At 36.8% G+C, this 16310-nt stretch overlaps 1 pseudogene; it reads left to right on the forward strand.

The window, feature by feature from the left end:
• The first annotated feature begins 1709 nt into the window (after positions 1-1709).
• LOC148030328 (protein HAPLESS 2-like) lies at positions 1710-13246 on the forward strand (annotated as a pseudogene).
• Positions 13247-16310: the final 3064 nt, after the last annotated feature.

The raw sequence follows: 16310 nt of genomic DNA on the forward strand, positions 1-16310 counted from the left end.
GTGGAAAGAACTTGTTTTTGTCATGATTGATGTTTAGTTAAAGAACAAGAAAGAAAAGAGGTTACCTATCTAGTGCAAATAAAAAAACCAATTAATTGTCTAAACATTAATAGCAAAGGACGAATTGTGCAAAACAAAGAAGGGAAATGTTTTAAAAGGGAAATTAAAGTTTATGAGTTTATAGCATGTTAGTTGATTTGTTTTGAAGGTTTGCTTATTAAAAAAATACAAGGAAACATTTAAGAAGGAACTGAAACGGATATATACTTATAGACTCTATTGAATTTATGTTGTGAAATAATATTTCTAAAGTCAAATATAAAATTTCCTGGAAAATAGAATAATTAAGTAACTTGTTTAATTTGTAAACATTGAGAGAGTACTAGTTGGACTAGCTATAGTGAAGGGTTATCATAAATATTTGGAAGGTTAGGCAAAGTTATTGCAGTTAATAGTAAAAATCACCTATCTAGTGCAACAACTCTTAGGAGTTGGCTTGACAACTCGGTTAAAAGTGGCTTGGTCATTGGCCGTTGGTCATTGGCCAGTCATTTTTTGGTGCGTCTGCCGGGAGCCAAGTGCACTTGAATGGGTGGTGAATCTCCCTAGTATACTTGAATCTTAAGCACAAGACACAGAATTAGTAGAGAGTGGCAAATATTTTGGTCCGCAGTTAACGGTAGATGTTGAACAATTATCCTCTTAGAGTTGGGGTATAATGAATGCGTGCAAACCATTGTTCTCTTAGTGGCACATTTAGGGCTGATAGATGAAATTGAAATAAATACGATACTGTGTCATACCACTATGATTGGCATTATCGCATAGCTTATCGGATGTTTAGAAGGACTGAGAGGAGTGATGTATTGCCTTGGATACGTGTATCTAGAGGTATAAAATTTTCACTTGACACAAAAGACGTGAGAGAGGTAGCTGAAATTTTAGGTTAATTCCTGAGCAGAAGGAGAAATTACCGTATGGAGAAGAAGATCCGGAATTTCCGAGTATTCTCAAATTATTGAGCGCATACGCAACCACAAAAAACCCTAACTTTGTAGCTTTAGGGGAAAACGTATGAGTCACAAGAAATTTGAGGAGAATGACATTAGTGGGTAATAAATTAGTGGTGGATGAGTTCTGAAGAGAGGTAGAGACAACAAGTGGAAGCTCGAGACCAATGTGCGAGGGAACGAGCCGCTCGACAGGAGGCTTGGCTACTAGAGAGGTTAGAAAAGGTGAATGCTTTGCTGAATTTGGGAATAGACATTGCGTCAAGCTCAAACGTGGAGCTGCTAGGTCCTAACATACCATTTGATAGAACCCCATCACAAGCAAGTGAAGAAGATTCCTATCAATGGGACCAGGCAGTTTCGGGTACTAGTAGTCCCACTAGAGAGAGAAGTAGACAAAGTAGAGAAAGTATAAAAAGTGAAGCTAATGCCACAGTAGGAAGTAACAAACCATCCATTGATTGGGACTTAGAGTCAGATTTTGGATTTCGCCAATTATTTAGAGAGCCAATGGAGGTTTCATGGCTAGAGCGAGTAGTAGATTTTGGATTACGGTTCTTATTTAGGATTCCTCACCAAGGAGATTCATTTCAAGACATACGTGATCTAGGGTTGAGATCCCTATTCAAGGAGTTTAAGGAAATCGCATGGGTTGACTCTATTCAAGATTTCAGCCTAGGGTCATTATTTAAAGAGACAATGGCTCGTAGTCTCGTAAGGTTAGCTGATTTTACTCAGTTTGGGGGACTATGGGACGAAGATCCTGATGCTCACATGCAAAGGTTCGAGGTGACTTGCATAGCGAATGAGATAGTGGATGATGATCAAAAGTTGCATATATTTCCAGCAATGCTAAAAGATGAAGTAGCTAGATGGTACGGTAACCTCGATGCTCAAAATAAAGGGAGCTATGCTGCCTTGTCAAGAGCATTCTTAGAAAAATTTCGACGGCAAGGTTTCCAAGATCGATTAGCTCTTCAATTGGATTATTTATCCCAAGGGGCAGCTGAAAGTGTCAAACATTACATTGAGCGTAAGGAGACAATTATTCGAAAGATGAATCCAGCTCCTAACGACCCCACGCAAAAGCGTAAATTTATTGATGGGCTTAATCCTGAAGTTCATTAGCATGTTAGTTTACAACGGCCAGCCACACTAGCAGATGCTAAAACACATGCTAGATGGTGGGAAGAAGTGCAGCTTAGTCAACAACGACGGAGGGATCTATTCAAAGAACCTCAGATGGAATATCCAAGCTATCCGAGCACTTCAGGCGGGTTACCTAAGAACGTGTCTTATGTGACCATTCCCTTGAATCCATCGGCAATGGCAAGTTCCAATGTATCAAGTGTACCTTTAAATCCGTACACTTCAATTCCAGCCTATATGATGCAGACAAGAATGCCCTCTATGCCTCAACCTCAGTCTCCTCTTGATGAAGCAAAAGTAGCAGATATTATTGCAAAATCTTTAGGAAAGTTGAAGGAGGAAATCATGGGTGCAGTACAAGCACCCTTGAAAGAAATTTATTCCATAACAACACAAGGTTCTAATGCACAACAGCCTTCAAGTAGCTCGACCTTAAACCCACCTAGATCAAATATTTGGTGCGGCAAGTGTCATGGTTATGGCCACGTGGCTACTGAATGCCCGACGCCTTCAAGATTAATGCCTGATCATCCTCCATTTTGTACTTTTTGTCTAAAAACAGGCCATTTAGAAACAAATTGTTGGCACAAGATCGGCCAACAACAACAACAAAATCGTACGATGCAAAAAAATTACAATTACATGGATCGCAATAATACTACTTATGAGATTGGCCCACCCAATCAACCTTTTAGGCCCCGTGGATTGCCTACCCAAGGCAGACCTCCAGTGCCACGAAACAATTATAATAGTGATGGAAATCGAGGAAGAAATTCTCCTTTTAGGAGAAACAATGGCAATTTTCATAATTCAATGGGCCAGAGTGGACAACAAAGGCCTAGAGGACCAATAATTTGTTATCGATGCCAACAAGAAGGTCATATAGCTACATACTGTCCAAATGCACGAAAAAATCAGGACTATACTCCTCTTTGTAGGAGGTGTAGCGGTGAAGGGCATCATGAAGAGAATTTCCCTAAGCAAGAGGATAATAAAAATAATGATAAGGGTAAACAAATTTATAATGAGCCCTCGACCTCATCCTCAAATTTAGTTGAAGTAGAAACAACAAGGCAAGAGATTGGGTTTAGGTCTAAATTCATACCACGTAGGGTGACCTTTAAGGCTGACCCCATGATTGGTATTGTTACTAGAGCGCAAAAGCAGCAACAAAAGGAGCATGGTCTAGAGGAAGGAAGTCCCCAATCAAAAGAAACCATGAAGGATAAATCTAAGAGCATGGATCCTAACATAGAGCTACCTGAATCGGATTCTCCTCAACAGTCTTCAGACCATCCGTTATTGCCCGTGCCTCTAGCAAATCCTAGGATTCAGTTGGGGGTAGTTCCTTTTCCTGAACGACTCGTACCTCTAAAAGAAGGGAGTAAAGAGCAAGCAGAAACAATGAAATAGACCTATGATCTTTGGGCAGCATTGGAGGAAATAAACTTAACAATTAACCTGAGGCAGCTACTTGAAGTAGCGCCTATATGTCGAAGGCAGCTTTATCATAAGCTAGTTCAATGTAGGAGGAAAGGGATGGAGACTAACACTTCTAAAGTAATTGCAAATGCATCTAAAAGGAGAACGACTAAGGAAGTAAAAATAGTAGATTTATTTGTGGATCCAGGAGCACCAGTTATAGACACTACCATCAATGGACATTTGCTGAGTGGAGTACAATTGGATGGTGGTTCAACAGTCAATTTAATGATAGACCAAACGATGCAAGAATTAGGGTTGAAGAATCTAGAACCTACTCATATAGTTTTACGTATGGCTGATCAAAGGAAAATGACTCCTTTGGGGTTACTTCGCAATGCAAAATCTGTAATTGCTGGATTAGAATTTTATGTAAATTACCTAGTAGTTCGCTCATTGTCAAATATCTCTTCATATTCTGTGTTGCTGGGTCGACCTTGGTTGTACCAAGCAAGGTGCACTCAAGATTGGTATACAGGTTCAATTTTGATTGGTCCTCGAAATGATAGGGTCAAGATTCAAGTTACCACAAAAGGGTTTTTGAGGGAGTCAGGAGATGAAGTAGTTAGTGAGAGGGATGAAAAATCCAATAGTGAATTCTATGATTCAGAAGTAGAGAGGACCGATAACGAAGGGCCCTATGCTTGGTTATTTAAAACACAACAACCAACGAAAGCAGAAAAATTAGAGGTTAATATTGTGCATCAACCTAACAAAGTAGAACAAGTGGGTATTGGTGAATATGCTGTTAATTTTTCATCAGATAATGATTCTGATAGCGATATTACTCGCTCGGTTGTCTACCTCAAAAGATACAACCCTAGAATGATTAATGGTTTCAGCAAAGGAGGATAAATATCCTGTGGATGTAATCCATGAATTCAATGATTTGAATGATTCATTTTTCAATGCATGTCTTGGATTTGGTAAAAATGAGGAAGACGGTGACCTTGGAGATGCATTTTTTGCATATAACAGATTGAAAATCTTTTTCCCTAATGACTTAAAAGAACAGGGGGAGATTGAGGCAAGAACATCAGACTTAGATGAAGTTTTAGTAAGCTCTTCAATAACTATGGAGAAAGTCAATACTATTGAGAATGATCATGACGAATCTGAGGAGAGTTTGGTTACAACATTTCCTTATGAGGTAGATATTCTGCCTTTTGGGTTCGAACAACTTCCAGTTATTGCTAAAAGATCTTGCTATCGTCAGCTAGAAAAGAATGAAAGAGAGAGAAGAAAAAGGAATAATTGCAAACCTTTACAACAGCCGATATTACATGATGATAGAGATGACCCATCTTCAGCTTTAAATAGATTTGCATAGAATTTTAATGAATGTTATGGTAGTTATGATAGGATAATCAAAGATTTAAATGAGACTTTGGAAATAGAACGTGAGGCATTAGTGACAGCTGTGAATGAAGCAATGAAGAAAATTGCGGAGTTGCAAAAAGAAAAGTTAGAATTCCAATTTAGAGAGAGGCGATATCTAGAAGAAATTTCACTTCTTGAGATGAATTTAGAAGTGTAAGAATCTAAATTAAAAAATAATTGCAACAAATAGAACAAATATCGCCTATTTCTAGGAAATGCTCAGTGGAATGTGGGCAAACATATGAATTTTATACAAGAAGTAAATCTCTGGCTACTTCTAGAATTGGATTACAAGAGAAAAACTTTACTACCGCTCCTTGGCTATATCATTCCCTTAAGCGTTTTGTGCAGTAGGCAAAAGCCGTATCATTATTTTAAAGGGCAGCTAGGGAGATATCATAGAAGGCAATTGCAATCAAGCAAAGCTCATCTGCCAAGTATATGTGAGGTAGTCTTACCGCATCCCAAAGAAAGAGTAATGGATTTTATTGTCTATGGGGATGGAGTTGAACCAGAGCTTCGATGGTTTGAACCTTTGGCACCTAAGAATTTTCTGGAGCTAAAACAGGTTATACACTATTTAGGGTGTTGGATCCAGGGTGAGGAAGATGAGGATTTACACCCATTAATTCTTAAGCTTAGCAATACTCAATGGTCTTGGGATTTGAATGACCAAGAATGTTTGGAAAACCAAAATGGAATTTTATGGTGTTATCGTCGAACATTACATGCTCAATTTCCATGTGATCCAGAGCAGGTTTCACAGATAATAGGTTCTATAAATACCACGTTCACAATAAAGAATAATGGAATTTTGAATTCCATCTTGCATGGCTTGAGTAGAAGACAAGGAAGTTATACCGGTAAGCTATTTCCTGATATCTTGGATGTCAATATGATAGAAATGACTGAGGGTACTCGGGATAATTTAGCTATTGTTCCTTATAGGGCTTTACCCTTGGTACACTATGAATGTGAGGGAAGAAGAACCAGAGTCTAGTACAAGGCATAGTTTACTTGAAAATGTATCAATGGAGATATCGAAAAATGTGCCTATGGTCAAGCCTCGAAAAATAGCCTCTTTGTTTATTGACGAGCCCGAAGTGGAAGTAGTTAAAATACGAATGGCAGAAGGGAAATATTTAAATCTAGGAGCTCAATTGAAATTCCAAGATCGACAAAGGTTTGAAGAAGTATTACGAGCACATGTCAGGGAATTTGCTTGGTCTTATATGGACCTTAAAGGCATTAAAGCTGAACTTTGTCAACATTATATTGATCTAGAACTAGGCACAAAACCCGTCTGTCAACACCAACGACGAAAAAATCCTGTGTATGCAGAACTGGTTAAAGCTGAGATTACTAAGCTTCTCGATGTGGGATTTATATATCCTATTGCATATTGTGAATGGGTATCTCCAATTGTGGTAGTACACAAGAGGAATAGCAAGAAAATCCGCATTTGTGTTGATTATAGGAAACTTAATAGTAAGACAAGGAAAAATCATTTTCCTTTGCCATTTATAGATCAAGTAATTGATAAGGTATGGGTTTAGTGGTTACAACCAAGTGTTAACTCATCCTGAAGATCAATCCAAAACTACTTTTACTACTGAATGGGGTAAATTTGCTTATAAAGTAATGCCTTTTGGCTTATGTAATGCACCTGCAACATTTCAAAGAGTTATGATTGCAGCTTATCAAGATTTTCTTCGACAGTGGATGGAAGTTTTTCTAGATGACTTTTGTGTCTATGGAACGGCAAAAGAAATGCCTGATCAATTAGCGCAAGTATTTGAACGTAGTGATGAAGTAGGTATATCGTTAAATCCTGATAAATGTGTTTTTGGAGTTCCAAAAGGAATATTGTTAGGGCATATCGTTTCTAAAGAAGGCATTGCTATGGACCCTGCTAAAATTGCCAAGATTTCTGCACTTCCTCCACCAAGAACTCTTAAACAACTTGGAGGTTTTTTAGGACATCTAAATTATTATCGACAATTCATCTTTGATTTTACAAAGGTGGCCTCACCTTTAACAAAGGATACTCCTTTTAATTGGGATGATACTTGCAAGAAATCATTTGAATTTCTTAAGCAGAAGTTAATAGAAGGACCGGTATTGGCACCCCCGGATTGGATGAAGGAATTCCATATTCATACAGATGCATCTATGAATGCTATGGGAGCAGTTTTATGTCAAGCAGATTACAATAAGGTAGATCATCCGATCTATTACGCAAGCCATAACCTAAGTGATGCAAAAAGAAATTATACTACCATTGAGAAGGAATACTTATCAATGGTTTTTGTGGTGGAAAATTTTCATCATTATTTATTAGGAAATAAATTTACTATTTATGTTGATCATGAAGCATTAAAGTATTTTCTTAATAAAGCAGAACTTTTAGGACGTGTAATTCATTGGATGCTATTATTTCAGGAGTTTGATTTTCAAATAGTTACTCGTCCTGGTAGAGCTCATGTTCTAGCAGATCATCTTTCTCGATTATTAACATTAGATAGAGAGGAAGGTGTGGAGGATGATTTTCCAGATGCATCCACCTGGTGCTCATAAACGACGAAAGCGACAAATTCTAATGCAAGCACGCTCCTATGGCTTATTAGGGGGCTATCTTTATAGAATTTTTCCAAGGGAAGGAATCTATCGGCGATGTGTAAGGGAAGATGAAGTCCCGGTGGTTCTTAAGGCATTGCATGATGAGCCGTGTGGTGGCCATTTTGCCGATGAATTAACTGCAAGAAAGGTTTTATTAGCTGGGTATTGGTGGCCTACTTTATTTAAGGATGCTTATTATTATTGCCGAAAATGTGATGTATGTCAAAGGACTGGTCGTCCTTCTAAGAGTTTTGCTACACCTTTGACACCTATCTTGGCATTAGCACCTTTTGAGAAGTGGGGGATTGATTTTGTGGGCCCAATTGATCCACCTGCCAGATATCGTTCTAATCGTTATATCTTGGTTTGTACTGATTATATTACCAAGTGGGTGGAAGCGAAAACACTTAAGACAGATAAAGCCATTGAGGTGGCTAAGTTTATGTATGAGAATATCATTATCCGTTTTGGGTGCCCACTGGAATTAGTAAGTGATAGAGGTTCCCATTTCTTGAATGGTCTAATTAGTGAGTTAACAGAACTATATCAAATTAAGCATCGCAAATCAATGCCCTATTATCCAAGGGCTAATGGCCAAGTCGAAGTGACTAATAGAATTATTTGTGGAATTTTAACTAAAACAGCTGCTTCTGATAGAGGCAAGATTGGGATGAATGTTTATATGAGGCATTATGGGCCTATAGAACCACTTATAAGGTGACAGTGAAAAATACACCTTTCAATTTAGTTTATGGAACTAATGCTATTTTTTCTATTGAGCAAGAGTTGCCCACTTTATGAGTAGCCTTATCATTACGATTAGGTGTGGCTGAATCATTGAAGCAAAGGATTTTACAATTGGTGAAGTTAGATGAGGAAAGACTATTAGCTTTACAAAGCTTAGAAGCCATGCAAAAACGTCGTAAAGCGTGGCATGATCAGAACATTAAAATACGAGAGTTTAAGGAAGGCGATGTAGTTTTACTTTATGATAGTCGATATTACAAATTTCCTGGAAAGCTCAAAATTCATTGGTTAGGACCTTTTAAGGTTATTAAATTTTACAATAATGGTTCTCTAGATGTACAAGATATTCATGCTAAAAATGAAATATTTAGAGTCAATGGCCTCCACCTTAAACATTTTGTGACTTAGGATAAATAGGTATAGTTAGGTTAGTGGTTAAAATAATCCTTGACTAATTTACATTTGGATTTCTTTTCTTTTCTTTTTGGGGGGATTTTAATGGGGTGCAGGTATGGCTTTCCTGTGGATGGATGCACTTTACCCTCATCTGGATGCTGATAGTTCTGATCCTATTCATGTCAGCCCGTATAGTATTCCGTGTTTTCAGATGTGTAACAGGTTTTTGTATGCACCGAGGGGAGAGGCATGTTGTGGTTCTTCTTTTTTAATCATTTTTTGTTTGCAGTATCATCCACCATTTGGTTGTAGGCAGTGTCAGTGGCATCTTTATGTGCATGCGCAGCTCCTGTGTTGGCAGTGTTGCACATACTTTCGACGTTATGGTACCACTATCATGCAGGATATGATAGGTTATACACACCAGCACCATGATTATGATAGTGTATTCTCGCTTGAGCATGGCATTGCTCAATATAGGGTGGGTAGAGAGCAGTAAGAATTTTCCTGATATCAAGCTACTATTTACCGTCTTACTCCATCATATCCCGATGATCAAGTAACTGTCAGTTGTCCCTGTTGGGATTATATCTCTTGGTATATGGATAGGACCGAGGGCTACTCTTTACGATGTTTACTAATGGAACCTATGCCCTATTATGACGATGCAGCTGTGGCTCCACTCCATGATGTGATGGAGGTTTTTAGCGATGGACGTGATAGCAGGTCTATGAGATCTAATGTGCCTACGTTAGAGGCTATTCATGAGCATCCTATATCTGATGATTTATTTGATAAGATTGACTTAGATAGTGTGAATGATTTTGGATTAGGGTTATTGTTTGCAGTCGAAGATCTTAGAGAGTTTGAGGATTTTAGTTTAGATCTTTTGTTTTCTTAGAGTCTTTTGGGTTTTTACTTTACTCTACATTTAAAAAGGAAAAATACAACACAAAACATATAATCTTTTTATTAAAAACACTTTTGATTTGTTGATACCTTTACATTTTAGGTTTTCGCGCATTTTAGCTTAGTCTTCATGTGGTTAGGTAGTTAGTTGTACGCATGGTAGGGTACTCCTTCAGTGCTAGGAGCTTATGACTAGGTGGCCAGTTTCTAAAAGAGATTTATTCTTTATTGAGCTAACCTATTAATGGTTTAGTGGTTAGTGGTTGAGTTTTGTGCAGGTTTAATGATTTTGTATATATGTTTGAGAACCACTACGTGTTTATTCTCGCATTATTTTGGAGTTGAAACGTCAATGTACTTAACAGGTTGTTTCATACCTAATCTATCTATTTATATTCATTTGAAATAAAGGACAGTCACAATATATATATAACTTGATTGAAATAATTTAGAGATTTCAAAACCCAAGTAATTACAGAAGAAACACAACACAAAACATTTAAAACACAAATACACTGCAAGATACATAAACAATTTAGTCTATATGAGAGTCCACTCACATGGGATGGGACTTAGCACCAGGGAGTGCTTAAAAGGGGGTGATGTGTGTGCATGACATAGTGAATTTCATGGTATGGAAGTCTAATTAGGAATCCAATAGAGTTTTCCCTTGACTATTTGTCATTTTTTAGTGATGTGGGGTAGCTGAATAACAAGGTTCTCTCCATAAAATTTTGACTAGGAGTAGTGTGGAAGAGAGATGTTGAGCTGGTGAGTCTCTTTGCTTGTCATTTGCCTAGGCAAGCTAACTGATATTATGTGCTAGATTAAATTCCTCGCGCGACGCTGTTGAGCTAAAATGTTTGAACGTTCAATTTATTAATGAATCCCTAGCCTTCTAGTCATTCCTATAAGTCACAAGACTCAAAACTAAAGTAGTAATAATAAATTAAGCTTGGGAGAGTCTATCTATTTATTATTCTAAAAAGAATACGAAAAATAAAAGAAAGAAATTTTATTAAAAAAACATGCCTTGAGACTGCAGAGTTGAAAAAAAAAAACAAAAGAAGATAAGCATCGCCTCTGAGTTCGTGGTAGGCTGTAGGGATTTCCTTGACGGGTGCCCTGCGTCCGATGCCTTGCATCTCTTTAGGGTGGGACCTTTTGGGAAGGAGAATAAATATATGCACTCTTTTGAGTTTAAAAAAAAACTCAAGAAAGTTGGGAGTTAGGGACCATTGGCTGGTTGTTCTAATAGAACATGGAGGGTTAGCAGTTCAACCATATGAGTCCTATTTGGTATTGTAGTATTGGATTGCCTTGTTTGGGTTCTTTGATAGGCATGGACCTTATTAGTGATGCTATTTCAGAAGCAATATTTCTAGTAGGATAGTAGTGTGGCATTTCATTGCCTAGAGAGATTATTGTTGTTTAGCGGCTCTAGAAAGCTTCCTAGTTGGTATATTCTCTGCACTGGATGAAGCTCTGTTATGCACTTTAGTGGGAAGAGTGAGTAAGGGGATTGTTAGTATGTACAAGTTTTTATATAACTTAATTGAAATATTTGTCTTGCACAATTTACAATAAGATACAAGTTAGTATTTTTATATCTTTTTTGTGTCTACTAGTCTTCTATGTGCGGTTTTGTAGATCTTGTACCTATGCTCACGAGGACGCTTCGCAATTAAGTGGGGGAGAAATGACAACACCTAAAAACATGTCACATATTGCAAAAATTTTCAACAACATTGTATACATCTAATACACTACTACCATCTTTTTACATTAATTTAATGCAGATGCGGTGTTCGTAGTTGTTGTCTTTGGAGGCCGTGTCCTTGCAGTCTAGCCAGGAGATGTTGGTACAAGGAAGTTCTTGTATGAGAGGAAGGTGGAGTTTTAGACAAAATCTGATAGGTTTACTTAGTGAATCTCACCTATGACTGTTTAAAATTTTCCTGTAGGGATTATTATCATTTAGAGGAGATAAGACCTTGTTATAAATTAGGGGTTTTCGGGGGAATTTCAAACTTGGCAAGGTCTGGACAAGTTGATAGGATATCGTAGTATTAATTTAAGGAATGGGGGATTTCACCAGTTATGCTACCTCCTACCTCCCAAGGATTAAATTACTTATGAAGAACACAAAGCATCATGATTGTGATTATTGTCTACAGTAATACTGTCGTGATGATCAAGGGGTGATCTCTAGATCATTGATGATTATTATGGAGATCCCTTTGGGGAGGTGTTGAATATCAGTTAATTGGTAAACTTGAACTTTTCTGCAACCAACATAAGATTTTTTCAATGAGATTTGTATAGGTTTGAAGAAATCTCATCATCGAGGGTTGACTCCTGACTGTAGTCTATTTATTGAGACTGCAAAAAGTCAATTTAGCAAGAAGGTTACTGGAACTCGACACTGTTTGGGTTTGGATCCACAGTGGTTTTCAACATTTGCAATAGGATTGGGAACAATGGAGTTCAATATCACAATCAAAGTATTTGTTGGCTTTGACACTCTACTGTCCAGCATAACACTAACTCCATCAGATATTATTGCTACAACTAAAGACAGAATAGTAATTGCGAGGCTACATGGAGATCTTGTGTTTTATACACAATTTCCAGTTTTTCCAAGTGTGTACCTGTCAAAACTAGCTAATTACATGAGACGACTCTTGAATGGATCAGAATGGCTTTTGATTGGTAAGCTAAAATATTTCTTCAATGGGCAATTGTGTGATCACATTGGAACATTATACTATGCATTTTGTGATCAGTTAAATCGATGTACACAAGCCTTCAACAACTATTTAAGATTTCAAATTCAAGACTATATCGAGGAGGATTATGAAAGAGTGTTAAAGGGACTAAAACCTCATTATGCAGTGACATAATATGGTGTAGAGTTTGATTTCAAGGATGAAGGTGCTTTTACACGTTTACTTCTACCTTTGAAAGATGTCACAAAATCCGTTATCACATTGGAACTCAATGCAGATGATTTCAAATTTATTATAAATAGGAGTCCAGGGAAAATCATATCAGTGGTCTCGTCAAAATTTGAAGCACTCTCACGAGATGGAATTGCAAAGGTGGTGGTGTCTAACATTGGGGAGCTTGTAGCTGCTTTTTATCTAGGTATGAATTGTTCAATTGGAATAAGGACTTCCCCAGAGTTGATACTTAGCTTACAACCTAACAAACCAGAAACCTATGAGTTTTCTTTAACCACCACAAGTGATAAAGCTAGTTCAACAGAATGTGTAGCTAGTTTAAAGTACTCAAGGGGTGAAGTTTTGGACAAGGTATCAACAATGGTCATCGTTACAACAACAACATACATCAATGTATCAAAGTTTGCAAATAAGGACATAGATCCAACAGAGAGTACAAGCTTTATATCAAGTATATTGTCATCAATAACAAGCTTTCTTACAAGTGCTTTCAATGGTATTGCAATCTTGGGGGAGCGTCATTATTTCTTTGGAAATGTCGTGAGAGGAGGGAGAAAAAAAAGGATATTAAGTGTGAGAGAGCAGTTGTAAAAAAAAACCGTCATGAGAAATGGAGTGTGCGTGTCTGTGAGGAAGAGAGAGATGTCTCCGATCAAGTGGTGGCAAAGATATTCCAGACCTCAATGTCATGGGTGGTGATGGTAGCACGCATGAGGCAAAGGGGAGACACGCTCCCACACCACCTCAGCCAAGAGGAGGGCCGACTTGAAGCATGACGGCATCCATGGGGGCCTTAGCAGTATTAGCCTCTCGAGCAACCAAATGAACTCCACCCTCCTCGGCCTCCTCCGAAATTCCCTTCTCCTCTTCAATCGGATAAATCCTGCACACGCTTGATTGGAGTACTGAGTGACGTGTATTTATTGGTAGAGCAATGGATGGATGGATGGACAGAGAGAGAGAAAAAGAACTCCTAGTTCATGATCTTCTGAGACAGATGTCCTTTGGCAATCTCGAAATTCTGCTAGTCAAAAGCCCACGACCTCAAATGTGGAGATTTCTTCATTTTAGACGCTTATGCCATTGTGAAGTGTGGGAGTTATAGGCAGAAGAGCATATAGAGACTAGAGAGAGAGAAAAAGAAATAGTCGTGCGGAAGAGGGCGCCATCTTCTTGAACGAATTGGAGAGAGGGAGAGACACGAGGGCTTCGAGAGCAGAATCAAAACAAAAAGATTGCAAAAGAATGTAATTGGAGAGCAAAAGCGGAGAATTGAAATCAATACTTTGTCGTTGAAGATCATCGCCATGTCCTTCTCTTGATGCTAAACTGGAGCTTCAATATACCTATCTAATCTGAAGTGATAAGATCTCTCAGGAGACGAGAAATGATGAGCTTGCAGTGCACAATGACCGGATAGTGGTAGATGGAAAGAGGACATGGCTTCCAAAGACAACACGACAACCCATGGATTTTACAAGTATATGCCTAAATCGTTTAACAAAAATAGAGATCATAGCATGAGTAAATCTTTACTATGCTGAATGGTTATTTGTATTTATGTGGACCTGTTTCTATTTTTAAAAAATAGAAAATAGTAAAAAATGCTTGAAAAAGGCTTAAAAATGTTACAATTTTTTTAAATAAAATTGCTAATTGAAAAATTATAAGTTATGATATTTTTTCCATAAATACAATAATTTTGGAAATTTATTGAATTTTTTTTCATAATGTTTAAAGACTATTTAGTATATTTAAAATTCAAAAATAGTTATTTTTAAGAGAAAAGTAACATTTTCTATATAAAAATGGATTTTCTATCAATAAAAAAATATGCTATTCATGGAGAACTGAAAAGATAATTTTTGATGTGTCAATGGAGTTTTTGTAAGTTTAAGAAAAAGAGAAATAATTTAATTATATTGTTTTTAAAAGATGTTTACATTGAAAAACATGATGTTTTTATTTTGGGAAAATTAAAAGATATGTGGTGAGCTATTCAATAACATAGGGGGGTAAAAATAAGAAATGTAATAGTCTTTTATAATAACAGCTTATGTCAAGGCAAAACTATAGTCCTAAATTAACAAAACAATTATCTGATGGCATAAGGGGGAAGCCTCAGTATCTAAGTTGAAATTTTATATTTTATTTTTCTATAAATATTATTTGAGTGATCAAAAGAGTTAAGAGTGGAGGGCCATTAGGATAATTGATAACTGAGGGGATACATTGGGGCTTTAAAATGAGTTGTGTATGTGGACGTATAAAAGTGTGGAAAGAACTTGTTTTTGTCATGATTGATGTTTAGTTAAAGAAGAAGAAAGAAAAGACGTTACCTATCTAGTGCAAATAAAAAAACCAATTAATTGGCTAAACATTAATAGCAAAGGACGAATTGTGCAAAACAAATAAGGGAAATGTTTTAAAAGAGTAATTAAAGTTTATGAGTTTATCACACGTTAGTTGATTTTTTTTGAAGGTTTGCTGATTAAAACAATCCAAGGAAACATTTTAGATGGAACTGAAATGGAGATATACTTATAGACTCTATTGAATTTATGTTGTGAAATAATATTTCTAAATTCAAATATAAAATTTCTTGGAAAATAGAATAATTAAGTAACTTGTTTAATTTGTAAACATTGAGAGAGTACTAGTTGGACTACCTATAGTGAAGGGTTATCATAAATATTTGGAAGGTTAGGCAAAGTTATTGCAATTAGTAGTAGAAATCACCTATCTAGTGCAACAACTCTTAGGAGTTGGCTTGACAACTCGGTTAAAAGTAGCTTGGTCATTAGCCGGTCAATAGAATTATTTTACTTATGAATGTGAGCTCTAAAGAAATATCTATGCATTGAAAAAATAACATTGTTATTTGTTGAGGGTTGAATTGAGTTGTTTTTTAAACTCACTTTTGTTGTTTTTATGAGTTGAATGGTTAATTTTGAGGGTCTATTGACTTATTTTGGATGTGTTGAAAGTGTTTTGAAGTGTTTTGGGATGGTTTGATTATGATTGAGAAGCTCATGATGATTTTTGATTGAGATATGATGTGTTGATTGATTCTATATTGTGCCTATTTAGTTTTGTTATGTCTGTGTCGTTTCTCTTTTGATATGTTTTCTTTCTATTTAAAAGGTTATTATTGTAGATGCATGGCTTAAGAAATTATTAAGGATGTGGTGGATGGTTTGAGTAATTGGTTCTAGTGTGAGCTATAGAAAGAGAGAGAGAGTACGAGAGAGATACACAAGACATGCTCCCAAAGAATGATTCATATTGATGTAGAGTTAGTATATAGAGGTGAGACCCAAGTCAAGTGAGAGATGATATATATAGTTGTAACGTCCCCACTCAAACAAAGGTCTTTGGCTGCGAGTGAAAAAACCCTTGGGGAGAACAAGGGAAAAACCCGAACCCCTACACATACCTACGATACAAAAAAGGATTTACTATAAAGTTTTCTTGAATACAATGATACATGCCTCAATAAGTGAGACAAGAACTTGGAAAAATACCAAGTGCATGTCTTAATGAACTAAAGCGAGCTTCACTAAGAGCTTTTGTGAAGATGTCTGCAACCATTTGATCACTAGGACAATGCTCCACCATAATGGAACCTTTCTTGACTTCATGTCGAACATAATGA

This window comes from Lygodium microphyllum, chromosome 10 (assembly GCF_053477565.2).
Source record: "Lygodium microphyllum isolate KBCC chromosome 10, Lygodium_microphyllum_v1.1.10, whole genome shotgun sequence".
NCBI classification, from domain to species: Eukaryota; Viridiplantae; Streptophyta; class Polypodiopsida; order Schizaeales; family Lygodiaceae; genus Lygodium; species Lygodium microphyllum.